This window comes from Nycticebus coucang, chromosome 6 (assembly GCF_027406575.1).
Source record: "Nycticebus coucang isolate mNycCou1 chromosome 6, mNycCou1.pri, whole genome shotgun sequence".
Classification (NCBI taxonomy): domain Eukaryota; kingdom Metazoa; phylum Chordata; class Mammalia; order Primates; family Lorisidae; genus Nycticebus; species Nycticebus coucang.
This window is the reverse complement of record NC_069785.1, coordinates 74,025,110-74,045,207: the sequence shown is the minus strand read 5'-3', so window position 1 is coordinate 74,045,207 and position 20,098 is coordinate 74,025,110. Positions and strand designations below refer to the sequence as shown.

The 20,098-nt window shown below is 46.4% G+C and overlaps 1 protein-coding gene across 2 annotated transcripts in view; it reads right to left on the bottom strand.

Annotated features, from left to right (window-relative positions):
- Nucleotides 1-18,743, bottom strand: part of THSD4 (thrombospondin type 1 domain containing 4) — a 640,675-nt gene extending 621,932 nt beyond the window's left edge. The window contains exon 1 of one of the 2 annotated variants that reach the window (XM_053594803.1): nucleotides 18,607-18,743. The gene's annotated coding sequence lies outside the window, so the exon portion shown is untranslated. Of the gene's footprint in view, nucleotides 1-12,127; nucleotides 12,259-18,606 lie in introns of those variants that run through there. The other variant, XM_053594804.1, reaches the window with a different exon arrangement.
- Nucleotides 18,744-20,098: the final 1,355 nt, after the last annotated feature.

Sequence of the window (20,098 nt, the reverse complement as noted above, 5' to 3'; positions counted from 1 at the left end):
CCTTTTTTTTGCTAATCAGCTTTTGTTAGTGTTTGTATATGTAGTGTGTGACCCTAGATAACTCTTCTCCTTCCAATGTGCGGCAGAGGGAAAAAAGTGGTCAGGCAACCCTACAAATACTCATCATTAACAATGTAGTGGGCAAACTTGCCGGCCAAGAACGAGAGGTACAGGACTAGCAGCTTGAAAGAAAAAGGGTCATCTTTTCTTTTAACAGATACTAGGCATTATCTGTTATGTTTGCCCCTCACTGGATGGGAAGCTTCTCAAAGGCAAGGGATTGTTTCAGTCATCTTTACAAATGCTCTGTCACCAGGTGCACTGCCTGGCAGAAGGGGGACATGCAAAAAAAGTGAGATGAATGAATGGATGAACAGATGACTGGGTGGAAAATGAACGACACGTTTCTTTCAGACTTTTATACGTCTTAGAAAGCAGGGCCCCTGTGTGGTTTCTTACCCTCTCCCCTTGCAGTTCAGCAAATGTCTACAGACGGCCCTGGGGGGCGAAAAAGGAGGGTGTTCACCCACCACAGATGCCGTCCGCCACCATGATCCTGCCCTCCCGAGCCCTCTGGTGGCAGTTATCAATCACAACAGCACATTCAGGAAATCCTGCCCCAGGCCATGAAGTACTGGGGGTGGGAGTGGAGGGAAGTGACCCCAGAGCCCCAGGCCCAGTCACATTTCCAGCCTTCTTCTGCTCTTTGGAGGATAGCCAATGGAATGTTCCCCTAGCCCATCCTTGGCTCACAATCCTTTCCCCTACCACTTCACAGAGCTCGTCCTTTTTATTCCTGCCATATCCAAACTCAGTCGTGGAACTCCTTCTTTCCCGGGGAACCCCCACAGGGCAGGCTGGCTGGCCTGCCTGGAGCGACATTAAAACCCACAGAATCTGAATTAGGAAAAGAACATTGAGCCTATCTATTAAAACTCCCTGGCTGCTTTCGAGCAAATGCATTACAGTGGGTTTTGTTATCCATTAAGGAAAAGACCTTGCTTCTCCTTCCTCACCTGGAGAAATTAGGTAATCAGCACCAATTAGTTAAGGACTACAACACAAATTGCATAACTTTCATGGTTATTAACATTGGTGTGGTTTATATTTGTTTTCAGCCCTAAAAAACGTTTCCCAGGTAACTAAGGAAAACATTCAAGGGCAGAAATTTCAAGCAGGCGAGACATTTAAAATCAATGAGCCATTTGTTCCTGCTCCTGTACAAAGTTGCTTTCTCAATTTCAGATGACATGATACTATGGATCAAAGTAGGGAAAAACTTCTGGGGTCAGAATGCCCTCTCTTCCCCAGATAATACTTAGTCACTTGATTTCCAGAAACCTGGTTCAGTTTCTGTGCGCTGAGTGGGTCTCACATGCATAACTCCAATGTGAGAACTGTCACAGTGTAGCATGACCATGTCCTTGTCCTGGCTTCCTCACAGCATGGGACCTCTTCCTCATAGACTTCTGCGTTTGATCCCTCATGCCTAGAACGGAGCCTGGGTGCATGCGTGTTCTGTGATGACAGACAGTCCTCCCGCTCAGACTCAACTTGAGCTTTCTCTTCCATGCAGGTGCTGTGTTTCCAAGGCTCTGCTGCCCAGCCCAGGACCTGAACCTGTGAACTGCAACTTTCCTCTTCCGTAGTAACTGCTAATTGTTTCTGAAATTAACACTACTGATGGCTTTCTCCACTCCACACCCAAAGCCTCCAATGCCCAAATAAACAGCCAGAATGGGATGCAGACCACCCTACTTATGAATCAAAGACACCTAGAGACAGATTCCAGCCTTCCTGGCCACTCAGACTCAACCTTCCCCAGCAGCCTTGCCAAGAGCAGTTTACAATCCCCGGGCTGTAGTTATCAAAGGAAAAAAGATCAGACTATCACAGCTGAGCTCTGCATGGGAACCACAGCTTTTCTGATGTGCTGCCCAAACTTTCTCCAAGATGATGATCCATCCTACTCCAAAAACCAACATATTTTCCAGCTGCCTTGGCTAAAGCCAAGTGACCATGGGATAAAAGGCAGCTTTGGTTTAGGCCACCTTTCCATCTTCAGATACAAGACTCTGGTTCTGCTTCTGCCAAATGGCCTCTCACCATGCTGGCAGGCACCTGTGCACGTCTGAGTGCACACTTGTGTGTCCGGGAAGGAGGCTGTGCCAAGTGCACTAACACCAAAGAATGCACACAGGGAGCAGGTATCACATTCAAAACAGACCCAGGTGAGGATTCAGGCGGAGTAGAAGATAGTTAATGTGGTATTTTTTTAGGAAAAAAAAATCTGTCTATAAAATTATACTTATTTATTGAGGAAGGTTTGAAACTATAGAAAAATATAAAGAAGAATGTCAAAATTACTCATTGTCTCATAATCCAAGGTAATTACTATTAAACCTTTTGGTGTTCTTATGTTTATTTTTCTTCTATGTATGATGCTTATATGTATTATTGGGGTATTTTACATATATTTCTTTAAAAATCACATATACAGTTTTATATTCTTTTTTGTCTTATATTACAGGCATCTCATTAGTAATTGTCAAAATTATTTTTAATCACTGCATCATAGTCCATTCTATGAATGCCAGATAACATATCTAATGATGTTCCCTTATCAATGGAATATCGGTAAACATCTTTATATAAAATTCTTTATCTGTTTCTCTGCTTAGTCCCTTGAGATAGATTCCTAGAAATAGAATCTCTGAACTAAAAGGTATGACTATTTAGGGTCCTTCATACATACAGATCATTTTCAAAAAGAATGGTGTCAACCTAAAATCTTACAGATAGTAGATGAAATAAACAGATTTGCCAATAATGGTACGATTATAATAATTCCTAATTTGATAGGCAAGTAGCTAGGATAGAATAACTCTGCAACAAACTATCCCCAAATTTCAATGGCTTAACACAATAGAAGGATTTTTGGTCAAGTCACTGACGTAGACTGCCAGGGGCATTCTGCTCCATGCAGTCACACAGGCACCCAGTGACAAGTCTGTTCCCATATCGTGGCTCCACAAGGGCCTCGGAGTCCTCAACTGGATTCTTTCCAGGAGAAAGAGAAAGCATGGCGGATTGAGCTAGCAGCTTCATGAAGTTAGCTCAACTTACTGCCATTCACTTTCCATAACCTAGTTTTGTCATAGGGCAGCACACCTAACTGCAAAGGAATGTGGGAAATGTGGTCCACCTGTACTCCCAGGAGGAAATCTGGTGAACAACCAGCCAGTGTTTGTCACAAGAGGCAAAAACATGGTAAGTCATTTTAACATGTACTCCTCAGATTACTGGCAAAGTTGGAATAGATTTTCATTTTTATTAGGCATGCATACGATCTTGTCTGTGAATTTTTTACAACCTCTTCTGCCCATTTTTCTGTGGGGATCATGTTTTGAATTGATTTTTAAGACCTCTACATTAAGAATGTTAACTCTATTTTCTGTCAAGTTGGGACTTTTTTGTTTAACTTTTGTCTTTTAATTTTATTTATAATTCTCATGTAAGTCAATTTTAATTTTACCTCTTTAATTCTACCAATTATTTCCTTTGTGATTTTTCTGATGGACATCTCATCACAGAAACACAAAGCACACAAAACACACATTCACACACACAAATACGACAGATTTTAATCCAGCTCCCCTATTTCATTATTTCATAATCATGATTCAAAGATAAGTAAATTGACAGACGAGGAAATCAGATGACTGGTACAAGGTACCATAGCCAATTAGAGGCAAACCCTGACAGCCTGTGTTAACCAGACTACACATATTTAATAAAACACTATTTTAGTTAATTCTCAAGACAATTCTATGAGGCAGGAGGCTTCTATAAAAACCTCATTTTACAGAAAAGGAAACTGAGGCACTGAGCAGTGAGGCACAATGCCCAGAGTCGCACAGCCAGTAAGTGGCAGCAGCATGGTTTGAAGCCCAGCTCACCTTACCACTGCATTCCTCTGCCTCTCAGGCCTCCTCGCTGCATGAAACATACATTTCCAGGAAAGGTGCTTGCCTTCACCTTTACCTGGTGCATAGCACGTAGGCTGCAGCCTGGGCACTAGCCAGGGGAGATGGTGTGTGAGGTGCTCTGCCTCAGACACTCAGGACAGCTCTGGCCTTGAGTCCAGGATATTTTCCCAGGCCCCCAAGCATTTGCCCATGTAGAACGCATCCTGGCTCCATGTGCCGCTGCCACCATAAATCAGCCAGCACACATGCGGCCCTTGGTGCTTTGAGTATCAGGGAAAAGAATTTGCCTTTTCCTGCTCTGCTCCTGAGGCTCATGTGTGGACACTTGTGAGTTATGTCATTATTTTTTTAAGCAATAGAAATCTAGACAATGATTTGTAGCAATCACCGCTGTGCAGTGTATGCTGAAAGGCTCTGTATAGCCTTACAGAAGAAAGCAGACACTTAACAAACTAGTCTTACTTCCTTGACACAATTCTGTGATGGGGCAGGATTAAGTAAAGCTAAAATTGGGTGCCGTGATTAAAAGATTATGATAATGGGGAAAAAGATAGCCATCACATAAATTAGAAAATATATTCAAGGAAGCCAAGAGAGGCAAGTCACTGGAAGTCAAGGGTCACCTAGAGGTCAAGGAGAACAATAAAAGGCAATTGGGTTTAGAAGGAATAAAGTTGTAACCATACCCTTCTTGAACTCCACCGTCAGTGGCTGTGATCCACATAAATCTGCTCTCCCTGTTACTCAAACTAAAACTAGAAAAATGTCAACAATAATCAAACCTCACTAACAACCCGTGTACTCTAGGAAAGTACTCTGAGACTCTGACCTCTTTGATTTTTAGCCCGAGGCTAATTAAGGTCTCAAACCCCAATATCTCAAGACCTACACTCTCATTTAGAATGCTTTCTTGTACTTCTAATTGCCTCCTGCTTACAGACCACCCAAGACGAATGAAGGACCCATCTCCAGTTCCATCTCAAATCCTCCTAGTTCAATGGTGACAGCACCAGCCCTCCAGGGAATGAAGCTCCAAGCTTGCCTGGGCCTCTGTGATTCCCCTCTCCTGTGTGCCATAGGCCCAATCACTGCCAACTCTAAATTCTTCCTCTGTTTTATTTCTCAGATAACCTCTTTCTTCTCCATGCCATCTTGCACCAGCCTCTTCTACACCACTGTCAGGATAATTGCAGTTAGTGTTACTCTGACTGCCCTGTGCATCTTTGTCAAAAGTCAGATGGGTATATTTCTAGGCAGTCTACTGGGTTCCACTAATCCATGTGCCTATCTCTCCATCGATACAACACTTATCTTGATAATTATAGCTATGTAAGTCTTCAAACCAGGAAGCATTCCTCCTGATTCCTCCTCCTTGAATTTAATTTGATTTTTACTTTTCAAAATTATTTCCAAAAGTTTGACTATGATGTGTCTTGGCATAGCTTTCTTTGTATTTATCCTGTTTCAGGGTTGGCTCAGCTTCTTGAATGTGTATGTTTGTGTGTTAGGTTCAGTTGGAGAAGTTTTCAGCCAGTATTGCATTTTTTTCAGTCCCAACCTCCCTCTTCTCCCCTGGGAATTCAAAGACACAAATGTTAGGTCTTTTGCTTAAGTTCTACAGGCCCCCGGGGCTCTGTTCTTTTCTCTCCCAGTCTATTTTTTCCCCAGTCTGTTTCTCTCCATATTATTCAGGTTGGGTATTTCTATTACTATATCTTCAAATTCACCAATTCTTTCCTGTCCTCTCCATCCTGCTGTTTAGCCCATCCAGTAAGATTTTATTTGTTATATTTTTCAGTTCTAAAATTTCTATTTGGGATTAAAGACTTAAATGTGTGACCAGAAACTGTAAAGCTACTAGAAGAAAACATAGAAGAAACACTACAAAATGTTGGTCTGGATTAATTTTTTTGCATTTAACCCAAAAGCACAGACTGTAAAGCGAAAATAGACAAATGGAATGACATCCAACTAAAGCTTCTGCGCAGCAAAAGAAACAATTGACAGTATGAATTGACAGTACCCAACAGGAGAAAAATTTGCAAGCTGTACATCTGACCAGGGGTTAATGTCCAAAATATACAAGGAACTCAAACAACTAAAAAACAGGAAAATAGAAAACTCAGAAAATGGGTAAGGAATCTGAATAGACAGTTCTCAAAAGAAGACTTAAAAATGTCCAACGGGGACATGAAAAGATATTCAACATCACTAATCTTTAGGGGAATGCAAATTCAAACCACAATGAGGTATCATTCATGGCTGAAGGAATGGCTATTATCAGAAAGAAAACAAGTGTTGGTGACAATGCGGAGACCATGGAAATCTTGTACACTGCTGGTGGGAATGTAAATTAGTACAGCCACTATGGAAAACGTTATAGAGGTTCCTCAAAAAAACTAAAAATAGAACTACCAAATGATCTAGAAATCCCATTTCTGGGTATTTACCCAAAAGATTTCAAATCAGTTTGTTGAAGAGGTATCTGCACTCCCGTGTTTACTGCGGCACTGTTCGTAATGGCCACGTTATAGAATCAACCTGAGCGTCCGTCAACCAAAAAAATGCATGAAGAAAATGTGGTATATACTTATTTAGCCCCAAATGTGGATGAATCTAGAGGACATTATGCTAAGTGAAATAAGCCATGCACAGAAAGACAAATACCACATGCTCTTACTTACCTGTTGAATCTAAAACAACCAAACGCACAGCAGCCGAGAATAGAGCAGAGGTTACAGAGCTGGGGAGCAGAGGGAGTGGTCAGGCGATGGTTGAGGAGTACAAAATCTCAGACAGGGATCATTTTTTCTGAGATCTGTTGCACAGTGTAATAAACACAGGTAACAACGGTGTATTGTACATTTTAAACTTGCCTTGTAGCAAGTAAATTTCAGAAGTTCTCCCTATTTAAAATGGTAAGTATTTGAGGTGAAGGACACGTTAGCTAGGGTTGATTTAATTATTCCACACTGTATTCAGAAATCACTTGGGTGCCCATAACATCATTTTGTATCCCCTAAGTTATTCCTGTGTGTTAAACCCTTCCTGTGTGGGGGGAGCTCTTGGGTTTATAAGCACGTTGTCTTGCTTATAAGGTTTTGAGTCCTACACATAAATATTAATAATTAAAACTTGTTAATTTACAACAAAATGTTGTGCAACTATTTTTAATGAAATAAAATTTCCATTTGGCCCTTCTTGCTATCTTCCATTTCTTTGCTGAGACGTTTTATTGTTATTCTTTTTCATTTGCTAGAGGACATTGCGCTAAGCATAATTCCGAGCATGTTCATCATTACTCGCTGAAGCACTTTCGTGACGGCCATTTTAAAGTCTTGGTCAACTAATTCTCACACCTCTGTCAGCTCAGTGCTGCCCTCCATCAATTGTCTTTTTTCATTCAGTTTGAGATCTTCCTGGTTCTCAATATGATGACCAATTTTCTACTGAAACTTGGACGTTTGAGGTTATTATGGTAGAGGCTCTTGATCAGTGATTTTTAACTGGTGTGTTACAAACATTTTTAAAGATCACAAATTAAATTATTTTCGGAAGAAGTCCAAAGCACAGTAAGTATATTCTTTCTTCTTAAATCTTTTTTCCAATCAACATAATTTAAGTATATCATAGAAGTTTAACTATAGGTTCAAGTGTGCCATGAGATAAAAAAGGTTGAAAAACACTGCACTAGATCTTATTTAAATCTTCCATTTTAGCTGCTTCCACTAACACTTCTCCAGCAGCATAGGGGGCTCCACTTCATCATGAACAGGTGAGGAGAGAGGTCCAGGTTCCCCACTTGGCCTCCAGCAATGCTTGGGGAGGAATGGGGAGGCATCGCTACTTCTGGGCAGAGGTGGGAGTGTCAGCTCCCCAGCAGATCTCCACTGACATCCCCAGCTAGTAGGAGCAGCAGTGCCCCACTACGGTGCCCCTTGTGGCTTCACTGGCACCATAGCAGGGAGGCGAAGGGGAACACATGGCCTTGTTACTGTTGGGTGGTAGTCAGAGCCCAGACTGATTGCTGGGCCTCCTCTGATCACACCAGCAAGGAGGGAGAGGGACATCTTATTGCGCCTGGAAGTCCAGGCTCTCCACATGACCCCAAAGAGAAATAGCTGCCCAGAAGTGATCTAGTCTACACCATTCATTTAAGAGTGAAGAATTAGTGACTCAGAGATGGGAATGGATTGCTAGAGGTCAAAGGGCAAGTTAGCGGCAAAGTCAGGACTCAACATCCTTGCCCTTGGCGACAAGACCACTCACCTATAACCAAAGAGCTTCCAGCACACAGGAAGAACGCCAGCCCTCCCACCCAACTTAATAATGAAAAATCTCTCTGGCCAAAGGATAGTGGCTGCCTCCCTTCACATCCTGCCAGACTCCAGGCCAGAAAGCACACGTGGCTATGCACCATCACCCGCTAAACAACACAAACACATCTACTTCAGACGGGTCTTCCATCCAATACACACAGCAAAAGCATGTTCCTGAGCCAAGAACCACAGCATCATAGTCACCTTCAGGGCTGGTGGTCTTCCATCTGGAGAGGATTCTGGCTTTCCTACTGTTGGAATCTCTGAAACCAAGATACACCCAGGAGCTGTGGAACTCTGGGCAGCCAGCAGCCCAGGCTCCCCTCTCCTGGCTGGAGAGCTGGGTCTGCACCCAGCTGGAGGCGCCTTCCTTGGACCCGGGGCTTCTTGTCTGGCCCTGGCTGGCCATTGTTTGTCTCAGCACAGCGCGGCCTATTCTCCAGTAAGGGAAAGCTGGTAACCCAGGAGGGGAACTCTGCTTTGGAACAGTCTTTGTTTTTGTTTCCATTTCAAAAGGTTAGTGACTTTATGGCATGTGGAAGGAACCAAAGTAGCAATTTCAAAGCGCTCAGTGTGTTTTGGAGCTGACCAAATACACAGAGCTTTTGAGTGGGGAGAAAAAGAAATGGAAAAGAGAGCACAAAAGTTTATCTCACATTCACCATGTGCCAAACACAAGGCCTTGGTGCTCCTTCCAGGCCTTCCCCGGGCTTTTACAATAAAAATTCCAGCCAGAATCCCATTCCAAATGCCTTACCATCAGCCACTGGGCTGTTGGGACTCAGGCGGGATCACTGGACTCCAGAAAGGTACCAAATAATAAATTGTGTTTAGGGCACACAATTCAAATCATGAAATAAAATGACAGCAATGTTAACAAAGCCATTAGATGCCAAAAGTTTGAAATCACATGATTTAATTTTTTTAATTCATTAGAATAACGACTTAAAGAACTACAAATTGTGTGACAGTAATTGCTTATTTGGTACCATTCAGGCTAAAGAAACCCCACGATCTTTCAATAGAACTTGTGAATCGAGCTAAACTTTCATGAGCACTGGAACTTGCAAGAATGCTTTTGTTACCTATTGGGCTATTTTAACATTCACTAGTCCTACAATTTAAAACAATTTTCAACTATTATAGCAATCTTGACTAGGGGTCAGCAAACTCTGGCCCATCGGTCAAACGTGGCCCTCTGCCTGTTTTTGTCACATTTTCAAATGGCTGAGCAAAAATTTAGGGAAGAATATTTTATGGCATGTGGAAAATTACAAGAAATTATAATGGCAGTGTCCATAAGTAAAGTTTTATTGGAACACAGCCTTGCCCATTCGTTTATATACAAGTGTCCAACCTACAGCCCATGGGCCACATGCAGATTATTTGAGGACAGTTTGCTTATCTGTGATGTTGTATATTGTGAAAAAATATGCATGCACCTTTTGTTTTACTCATCAGCTTTCACTGGTGTTTGTATATTTAATGTGTGGCCCATGACAACTCTTATTCTTCCAATGTGTGGCAGAAGAAAAAAGGTTGGATATACCTGGAGACTCTTCTTATGCTCCAAAGGCAGATGAATTAGTTATGAAAGAGACCACACAGCCCACGAAGATAAAATATATCCTTTCCAAAAAAATCTGCCAATCCCTGATCCAGACAGGCCTGGGACTGCAACAATGAGCACGAGACCTTCTATTCATCTTAAAGATACAGATGTTGATGCTCTCGCATCAACATAAATCTGTAAAGATACAGATTTGATGCTCTATCAAATGGTGGTGCTAGCCCCAGACTGAAAACATCGCAATGATGATGATGATGATGGTGATGATAACAGCAAGGCCAGCCACCACCAGCTCAACTGTCACGAGATTCCAAGCGGGCAACTTACAAGTGAGCGTGCTGCACAGCGTAACAGAGAATGCTGACAACAGGCAGAGCCACAGTGAAGCCAAACCATGCGTTCTGAGGCCATGTCAAGTAAACGCACACATCTGCTCTGTTCACACACATAAGCGTCTGAATAATGAGAGATCTGCATTCTGTGAGGTCTTCAAGAATGCAGCCCTCCCGTAAAAATGACAGGCTCCTACTTCCTTTCCCCTCCACTCCCCACACGTTGTTTCCTCCCCTTAGGATGGGGGGCTCCTCAAGTCTCTCTGAATTGCCACTGATCTGAGTCTGATGCCCTTCTGGGTCCCCTAGCCTCACAGTGACTTTCCTCTCACCTACCCACTCCCAAGGCTGTAGGACCCTCACCTCCAGCCCCAGGCGAGAGCATCAACATCTGTATCTTTAAGATGAATAGAAGGTCTCACACTCATTGGTGCAATCCCAGACCTGTATTTCACTGTAGGCTCATATGCACTGCACAAAGTACATACAAGGACTGGCAAGTAAGTTAGAGAACTCACCCTAGAAACAGTGCTACATACCTCACTGCTGAATATCACTATGGTCACCTCTGAAGTACTCCCCTTGGGAAGCTAGGCTCCAACCCCAGCAGCTAGCCCACCCTTCAAAGCAATTTTGGAACTCCTTTTCTGGAATGGCCATCAGCATTCTTGTATGACACACAAAAACATGCAATAACAACGAACACCCCTCAGCAAGACCCTGCCACACATCCACACTAACACAGCTGTGAGACACAGATATACCAAAGTTATGAAACCTCACCCAGTTGTTCGTGCATTGCTGCTGATGTAAGCACACAGTGGTGAGTTCATCAACTTAATTGTCAGACCTTGCCGGATGACAGCTCTGATGGCCATTCCACACAAAGAGTTCCAAAATTACTCTGAAGGGTAGACTAGGCTGTGGCATCAGTGCATAGCTTCCCAAGGGGAGGACTCCCATAGCAGTGACGTTCAGCAAGGAGGTGTGTGGCACTTTATCTAAGATGAGTTCTCTAACTTAATTGCCAGTCCTTGTACACAGTAAGTGCCGTGCATAATTTCTCTCTAGGGAACTCTGGAAGTTACCACCAGAACAGAGCTTCTTATATCCCTCCCTGAGAGTGAGGTGTCACCTGCTTTTGATCTGAGCTGGAGGAAAGAACAGTCACTAATGAGGCAAGGGAAGTACAGGTGGAAAACAAGTGCCCGGTGCCCTCACCTGGGCCTCCAGCCGCCTTTTCCCTGAAGCCCCCTAAGCATGGAACACTGGTACTACAGCTCCTGCCTTTGACCTGGTAATTACATGGCCAGGGGGGAATGAATTTCCAAAACAAAACATGAGATCATAAATAAATAAACAGTGGCAAGTTGAACATTCATGCTGGCAATATTAATTTTTAAAATCAGGAAAAAGTAGAAAAAAACCTAGATCCCTAACAGAGGGTGGGAATGTCTAAGGAAACCACATTGGAGCAAAGTGATGGGGGCCGAGGGTGGGAAATGTTTACACAAAATCATATCAGGGGGCGGTAGGACAAAGGTGGTTTGACTAAATTAAACCACATTTCAATGTAGTGGTCAGACTAAATTAAAGGTAAGTGATATCAAGGAGAAAACAGAACAATTATGCATACATATGCTTACACGAGAACCAGAGGGAAAGAAGAAAGAGAGAGCAAGAAGCTTTTGGTCACCAAGGCACTCCCTACCTGGCTTGTTAATGCCCCAGAGCACTTGTTTTGGAGTTAGATGACACGGAATTCAAACACCTCTCTGGCATCTACTTACTGTGTGAGACTCTACAAGTCCCTTAACCTCTCTGAGCCTCAGTTTTCCAGGTGTAGAACAGAAATAATGTCTAATGCACACAGGTTGCCAAGAGGATTAAATAAATGAACACAGACAAACCCCGTACCTGAAAATTTGCTCCACAGATGGCAGCTCCTCCTCCCTTAGCTGATCAGATCTTTTTGACTTTCAAGAAGAATGAAATCCTGCTCCTCAACTAAAATATCACTCCAGGTAAGCAGGTCCTGGGTACTTGTCTGTTCAGGAAAAGAAGCTAAATGGAGCTGAAGGCTATTATGTCACTATATACCCTGTAATGAAACTTCAAAACTTGAAAACCCGGCTCTAGCCCCAGGGCTCCCCTTAAAACCAGCAGTAACCTCCCCCCACCCAGTCTCCACAGGGCCTCATGTCCACTGTTGGGTTTGCTCCTTCTATCACTAGGTAGGTAAGTGGAACTATTATTAGCCCCCATCAGGGATGAGGCCACTGAAGTGCGGAGACACCAGAAAAGGGGGTAGAGCCGGGACAGACTGTCTCCACGGCTCTTGATTTTGCTCTCAAAGCAGATGCCTTCTCTCCCCTCGGCCACTCTGCTCAGGGCTGTCAGGTCCCAGCAAAACCAGCAACAAGCGCAGCCAGTGCAGAATGGACAGCACCACTGGACATCCACACAGATGGACTACCCAGCCCACCCGTGCTCAGCCCACCTAGCACAATGGCAGGACACAAGAGGTTGGGGAGACTCAACAAAGGGGCAGCTGGAGACCAAGGAGCCGGCGGCAAAGAGAGGGGCAAGCAGAACCAGAATTCGAGGCACGTGAGGGTCAGGGGTCAAATGAGTGACCTCAACCAGAGCCCTGGAGGAGAAGCTGCTTATACCCTTTCCAAAGACGCTATGGTCTCAGGGTTCAGCAGGACAGGTAGGAAAAAGGTGATAGCTGACATTCAAGTGGCAATTCTATGTGCTCTGAGAGGGCTAAGGTTAAGGAACTTGTGGGGGTGGGGAGGGCACAGCTTGGGGGAGCCGAGGCCAGAGCTCAGGGAATGCTGTGCCCCTGCAGTGCCACCACCACTGCTGCCCAACCTCGGAGAATGGGGGGCTCCTCTCCTTCAAATTACAAACAGTACAACCTTTTAGGAGGAAAAGTATGCTTGGCAACTACAAATGTATAACTTGCCAATGGAATCAGAAGGTTTCCAAAAGGAAGAGATAGGGCAGCCTCCCAGCAGTCCATTTATCCATTTTCATGTGAATTTAATTCTCTACTCTCTCCTGTGTCTCTAAGAGAAAGGATAAAAGCAAAGACATAGCTGGTCACCCTCCTCCCCACGGTAGTCACACGCCTGCATCCCTGCCATAAATCAAAGGCCGATGCTCCCCTTTCATCAGATGCCTGCAGATAAGTCCCTTGCCATTTCCCTACTGGGTCTCAAAGGGCCATGGCCTAAAGGGTTAACATCTCATTTCCTCTCATCTTTCAAGCCTTAATCCCTATCCTGAGCTGGGTGCATTCCAAGCCCACCTGGAGCAGGTCATGACGAGCTCCCAGCCCATGGCCGGCCCTTCATTTCCCCTGGCAGGAGATTAGATGGGGCGCCCATTAATCACTCATTACTTTGGTCCTCGCTGTTGGCCAGGCCGCGGGCAGCAATCCAAGGGGCTGGGAGGGTGGGGCAGGCCACGTGCTGGCGGGCCAGTTGTGGGTTGCTCAGTGCCACCCTTCTGGGACAAGACACACCAGCCCAAGTCTGGCTCACCACCCTCAGACCAGGCCCGAGAGGAGCAGGGCTATGGGGGAGCATTGCCTGGGGTATCACCTAAGTGATCAGCTTTGGAAAGGCAACGTGGGTGGTATGCCCAGCTGAAAGGCTGGGTAAAAAGAAAAAGCGACAAACAGAAAAAGACCTTTCCCAGGACTACTGACCATCAATACACAGAACTACCTACCTGCTTCTCAGGTTCTTCTTCAGGACTCTAAAGAGAGGCTGGGGACAAGCAGGGAGAGAGCAGGGCAGCTGGAGGGTAAGTCTTTATTATTATTACTGGGCAGCCGGGGGGGGTGCTCATTTGAATGCAAGGTTGCAATATTCAGCCCTTCAGACACAAACCCCCAGTGCATGAGGGGGCCTGAGATTGTATACATTCTCCCCATAATGCATATATTGAGCACCAGTTGTTTCAAGCACTAAACAGGCACAAAGCAGACAAGAGAAAGAAAGGGGATGAGGACCAACACTGACACGGAGTCCCCGGCACGTGCCTCTGGGCTTGGCAGGGGGCTCTGCAGACTGGCACACTGGTTCCCCCATTAGGGGAAACTGAGGCCGGGTGTGGGACAGGGTGAAATAAAGGTCTGTTGAACGAAGGAGATCTGCGCATGGGCAGACCCACCCAGCATGCTTGCAGGGAAGCAGCAGCTCTTGCAGAGTACAAAACCATTTCTCCCGCTCGGCAACCTGGGGCTCCTGAGCTAACCCACCCTGAGCCTTCTCCCTCAGCATTTGTTCAGGCTCCACAAGAAATTCACGTGAATCCAATGGGGGCTGGGCTCATGTGCCCTCAAGTGGGCAGAGTGGGGCTTGCTTGCAGGACTGGACTAAAGACCCTTTGACAGGAAGAGGGCTATCCTCCTGGCCTCACCACAATTCTCCATTGCTCATTCCTTTGAGTCAAGACCTCTGTTAAAAAGGAATGTGTTACCTGGGGAAAGTGGTTTATTAACTCACTCACCACCTGTTACTAGAACTTCCCTGTAAAGGCAGTGCAGGGCAATGGTCCTCAAACCTGAGTGTGCAGAACAATCACCTGAGGTAGCCTTAAAGTCCCAATTCTCAAGGCCCTGTCTCCACCCTGGATTCTGTATTTTTTTCATCATATCCTAATTCTGATTCAGATGTTCCAAAGACAACTCTTTCAGGAAAAAATGATATAGTGGAAAGTACACATGACTTACAGAGCTGGGTTCTAAGATTTCAGTTTATAACCTGAGTTGCTGACCTCAGGCAAGTAAGCCTCAGCTTTCTTCCTATAAAATGCAGATGATAATGTCACCAGCACAGGTTTTCAGGGAAGATTAAAAAAAGAAAAAACAAAAAACTGAAAGCCCCAAGCATAGCACACACCAGTGCTCAATAAACAGGGCCTAAATGAGACTATCAGAACAGCCAGGCTCTGGGCACAGGAGAAGGAAGTTTTGATGGGTAGGAGGAGAAAAGAGAAAAAGAGGCCCAGAAGAGGAAGGCGTTTCCCAGCCTCACATGCCTGTCCTGCAGAGGAGGAAAGCAGCCTCTCCTGGCTCTCCCTGTCCCCAGCATCAGCCAGCATCACATGTTGGCTCCTGGCATAACATTTCTTTTCTTTTTTGAGACAAGGTCTTGCTCTGTCACCCAGGCTGAAGTGCAGTTGTGTGACCACAGCTCACTACAGCTTCCAGTCCCTGAGCTCAAGTGAAATGATCCTCCTGCATCAGCCTTCCAAGTAGCTACGACTACAGGCCCATGCCTCCACACCTGGGTAATTTTTTAAATTTTTTTAGAGAAAAGGTCTTGCTATGTTGCCCACACTGGCATCAAACTCCTGGCCTCAAGTAATCCTCCTGCCTCAGCCTCCAAAAGTGCTGGAATTATAGGCACGAGCCACTGGGGCTGGGATGGCACAACATTTTTCATCCATTATTTTCACAGACAGGACATTTCAACAAATAGACATGAAACCTTTTATATCTTCACATAGGTAAATAAATATCACAAGTCCCCCCATACACAAAGAAAAAGAAAAGGTGGGAAACATGGAAAGAAGAGATAAAATGAGATGGGCGGTCAAACGCAGTCAAATCATGTGTTTTCAAGTGGGGCTGCTAACGTGTGTGGGCAGCATGATCCAGGACCTGGTAGGGGCCGGGGTGGCTGGAGAGAGAAAGCTGGCCCACAGCATCATGTCCAGGCTGAATATGATGACAGCACAAACAATGCAGGGAACAGGGAGATGAGTGGGGGCAAGAAGAACTAGGTGTACTGCCTGGCAAAATTTAGATTAGTAAAAGGGAAAGCTGGATTTCTAAGCTAGGAGTAAAGGGAGGTTAGAGAGCAGAAAAGACCATGATAAAGAGATTGGGTGAGTACCGTGAAGGGGTTTCAGGCAGGGAAGAGTCGGGCTGCCCTTGGAGCAATAAAGCAGATGGGGATTAGGAAACATTTGAAATAACCAGATGAAGACTTACCTTGATTCAACCACGTCCATACACTTTTCTATCTCTCAGCCTTCCCTCCAAGCTCTTCCCTCTGCCTGGCATGCCCCTCCCCTTCCTCAGCCTGGTCAGCTCCTCAAACTCCTCCTCAGGCTTCAAAGCCCATTGGTAACTGACCTAATTTCTCCCATGCAGAATCAAGTTCTCCTTCAACTATATCTCCTTGACGTTTTTGCAAGTCCCCCTGTAGTGTTTTGCATTTATTTCTTTACTTCTCTTTCTCTCCTTGGGATAGTTTGGGGGTGGTGATATTGTCATGTTCATAATGTAAGCCCTCGCACGTAGTAACGTTCCCCGGCACACAGCAGATGCTCAAAAATATCTGCTGGAGAAAAACTAAATAGATGTGAATACCGAGGAGCCATTGTGATTTCTTGAGAGAAATGATGTGGTGAAATCAGAATTTTAGGAATATTAATCTGTCAGCATGAAAGAAGATGGATTAAAAGGAAGAAAGCAACTCATGGCTGGGAGTCAAGAGAGGAGATTATTACTGTAATTTGGACATGGCTTAAGGTGGGGGCAGAGGGAATGGAGAGAGGGAAATAATTCCCTGAGATCACAAAAGAATGTGGAAGGGATTTGGGGATGCTTGAGCTATAAATGTGGAACATGAGAAGGGGGGTGTTGGGGACGCTCAAACACGGAGAATCCCAGCACCTGGGATAAAGTGGTGCCATGGAGGGAAGTGTGGAGGGCAGAGGAGGAGAGGGCAACACCCCCAGCCTCTTCCTGGGATAACTGATTGCGATCACAAGCATTTCTGGGCAAAAACAAAATCAAGGCAAAATCTCTAGTGTTGATCTCACTCTCAAACTCTGGGCTGTATTTTTATTTCCCTAGCAGCCAGTAAGAAACATTTCTTCATGGCTTGGGGACTGCAGAGAAGATATGCCAACTCTATGCCCTGGCCACAGCTGGACATGGAGAGAAATGACTACATGGGTCCAACCCGAGGGCTTTGCCATGAGAGAGAACCCAGCTGCTCATGCAGGCAAGGCTCTTGTACTCTGATCACCCAGACTCATTTCCCAGGCCAGGACCTCTGGGAAATCCCGGCTCCAAACCCTCCAAGAGGTTTATAGGAAAGCCCCCGGACTCCCATCTGCTTCCTCACATTAATTCAGAGTTAGGATTTTGTTTTCTAAAGGAATTCAACTATGGTGCCAACACAAATCTATAGGAATTGAGAAGTACTGTATTTAAATCACACTGTAAAAATGTTTGGTTCTTTGTATATTGGGACCCAGTAGGACCCTATCATAGCCCAGTAACTCCAGATACAGGAGTAAAGCTGTGTGACCTTTGAAAAATCTGTTCTGTGCCTGGGTGCCTTCAGCTGTGAATTGAGAGAGTTGGATAAGATGATTTCTCAGACCGCTCTCGAGTTTCTATTTCTCTTATTCCAAATACCAACAGGCATCCAAAGATTGATTCAGCTACCCACAGACAAGACTTCAGATTCACTTACTACCTGCAAAGGGTGAAACACAGCGGGGCAGGGTTCACAAAAAAGGTAGGGGAGAGACTCAAGAATGCATTTCCCATAGGTGGTCCTGGAGGCTGTGGGCGAGGGCACAGTGCTGGGTGCTTAAAAAACTCACTGGACCCACAAATTCGGAGGCTAAGTGGGTTTAAGAACACCCTGCAATCCCATTCCCAAATCTGGACTAATGTTATTTCAAAGAAAAATAAAAACTAAATTCCAAGTCTCTAAAGCTCCCAAGGTGAGCTAGTTGTGCAAAAGTAATTCTGTAAGGGTGCCAAGGGCCGCAGGTACTCGGGTGCACTTGAGGAAGTGTCCGGAGTTGGCGGAAACAACCCATCCACTCATGCTCCCCGAGGCGCAGGGCTGCAGAGGCTTAGCTGAGACAGATACATGGATGCGAGGCCCCAGGCTGGGGCTCGCTGAGCTCCGACCGAGACTTCACCAGCTCTCCGGCCCCCGGCAGGAGGGAGGGAGGCTGGGGCTGAGGGTGACGGGGTGAGTGTGCGTCTGCCGGTCCCCCTCCGATCCGACCCAGGGAGCGCAGAGCCTCGACTCGGGGACTGCCAGGCTTGACCGTCCATAGAATTTCAGACTCCGGCGGCGGAGGGGTGAGTGCTGGCGACAGGACAGAGCAAGACTCCCAGGAAGGGAAGAGGGGGCGAGAAGGAGGCGCAGCCGTCGGCTGGGACCGGGCGCGCGCGGCTTCCCCGAGCCCGGAGCGGGCGCAGCCTGGCGGCGCCCCGGACACACCCACTGCGCCCGGCCGCCCGCGCCAGCCCGCCCAGCCTGCCCCGCCGGCCAGCCGGGGCCGGAGCCGGGGCCGCGCGGGCGGCGCGCGGGGGGCGCGGGGCGCGCGGCTCTGCTCACCTGGCGGTCCGCGTCCCGCAGCGGCCGGCGGCCGCCTCGCCCGGCCTCGCCCCCGCGTGGTTCCTGGCGCCGGGCAGCCCCGAGCCCCGCTGCATGGACGGCCGCCGCCCCGCGCCCGCCCTGCACCGGCTCCCGCTGCGCCCGGATTCCGCGTCGGGCTGCGCGGACGGCCAGCGGCTCCGGCGCGCGGGGAACTCTGGCTCGGAGTTTGCGATCCGCACCGCCGGGATCCGCGCTCCCTCCGTCCCTCCTCCCTCCCCCACTCGCGGCCTCCCGCTGTCATCTGGAGCCGCTCCTGCCGCCCCCTGGCGGCCGCCTCTGGAGCCCCGGTCCCCGTCCGCCCCCGCGGCCCTAGAGGTGTCCGTTTTCACAGCCACGACCAAGACTAATCCCTGGGTACCGGGCAGAGAGGCTTCACCCAGTGGAGGGGAAGACAGTCTATCTAGACAGAGGCCACCAGGTAGAGAGGGTGGCTAGAGTGGAAAGGAGAGTGGTGCAGCTGGCAGGACCGTGTAAGGTGGGGAGAAGGCTGTAAGACCAAGCCTTGAATTCCGCTTTGATCTTATCCTGAGCTTTGAACCCAGCGGTTGAAGGAAGGAGGCACAGGAGGGACGTAGGCACCCGCGTGTTTGGGAACACAGCCTGGCTGCAACAGCATGGGACTGAGGCTGAAGCAGGGAGGGAGTGTGTAAAGTTTTGCTGTAAACCAGAGCAGAGAAGAGGGCGATGACTACAGATAGAGAAGGAAGACCCCTGGTCACACACACACTGGCACACAAGACTAAAACTCACTGGGCTCCCTCTGAGAGCAGGGGAAAAGGAAAAGAGCCAAATTCATAATTGCTAAGTCATGGAAGAAGCCCAGGTGCCTATCGATCCACAAATGGATTAATAAATTGTGGTATGTCTACACCATGGAATATTATGCAGCCTTAAAGAAAGATGGATACTTTACCTCTTTCATGTTTACATGGATGGAGCTGGAACGTATTCTTCTTAGTAAAGTATCTCAAGAATGGAAGAAAAAGTATCCAATGTACTCAGCCCTACTATGAGACTAATTTAGGGTTTTCACATGAAAGCTATAACCCAGTTACAACTAAGAATAGGGGGAAGGGGGAAAGGGAGGGGAGGGAGGGGAGGGAGGGGGGAGGTGGGTAGAGGGAAGGGGATTGGTGGGATTACACCAGTGGTGCATCTTACAAGGGTATATGTGAAACTTGGTAAACGGTCTGTGAAGCTAGTGAATGATGCCCCATAATCATATCAATGTACACAGCTATGATTTAATAAAAAAAAAAAAAAAATTCCACCGAGGGTTAGAAAGTGTAGCAGCAGAGAAACACGTTCCTCGACAGCCGGAGCAATTCAGCGTTATTTCTTGGGTAGGATGTTTTCGCAAGAAAAAAACGTCTGATGAAAACAAACAAACAACACCCACCCCACCCCCAACAAAACAAAACAAACAAACCTAGTAATAATAATGATAATA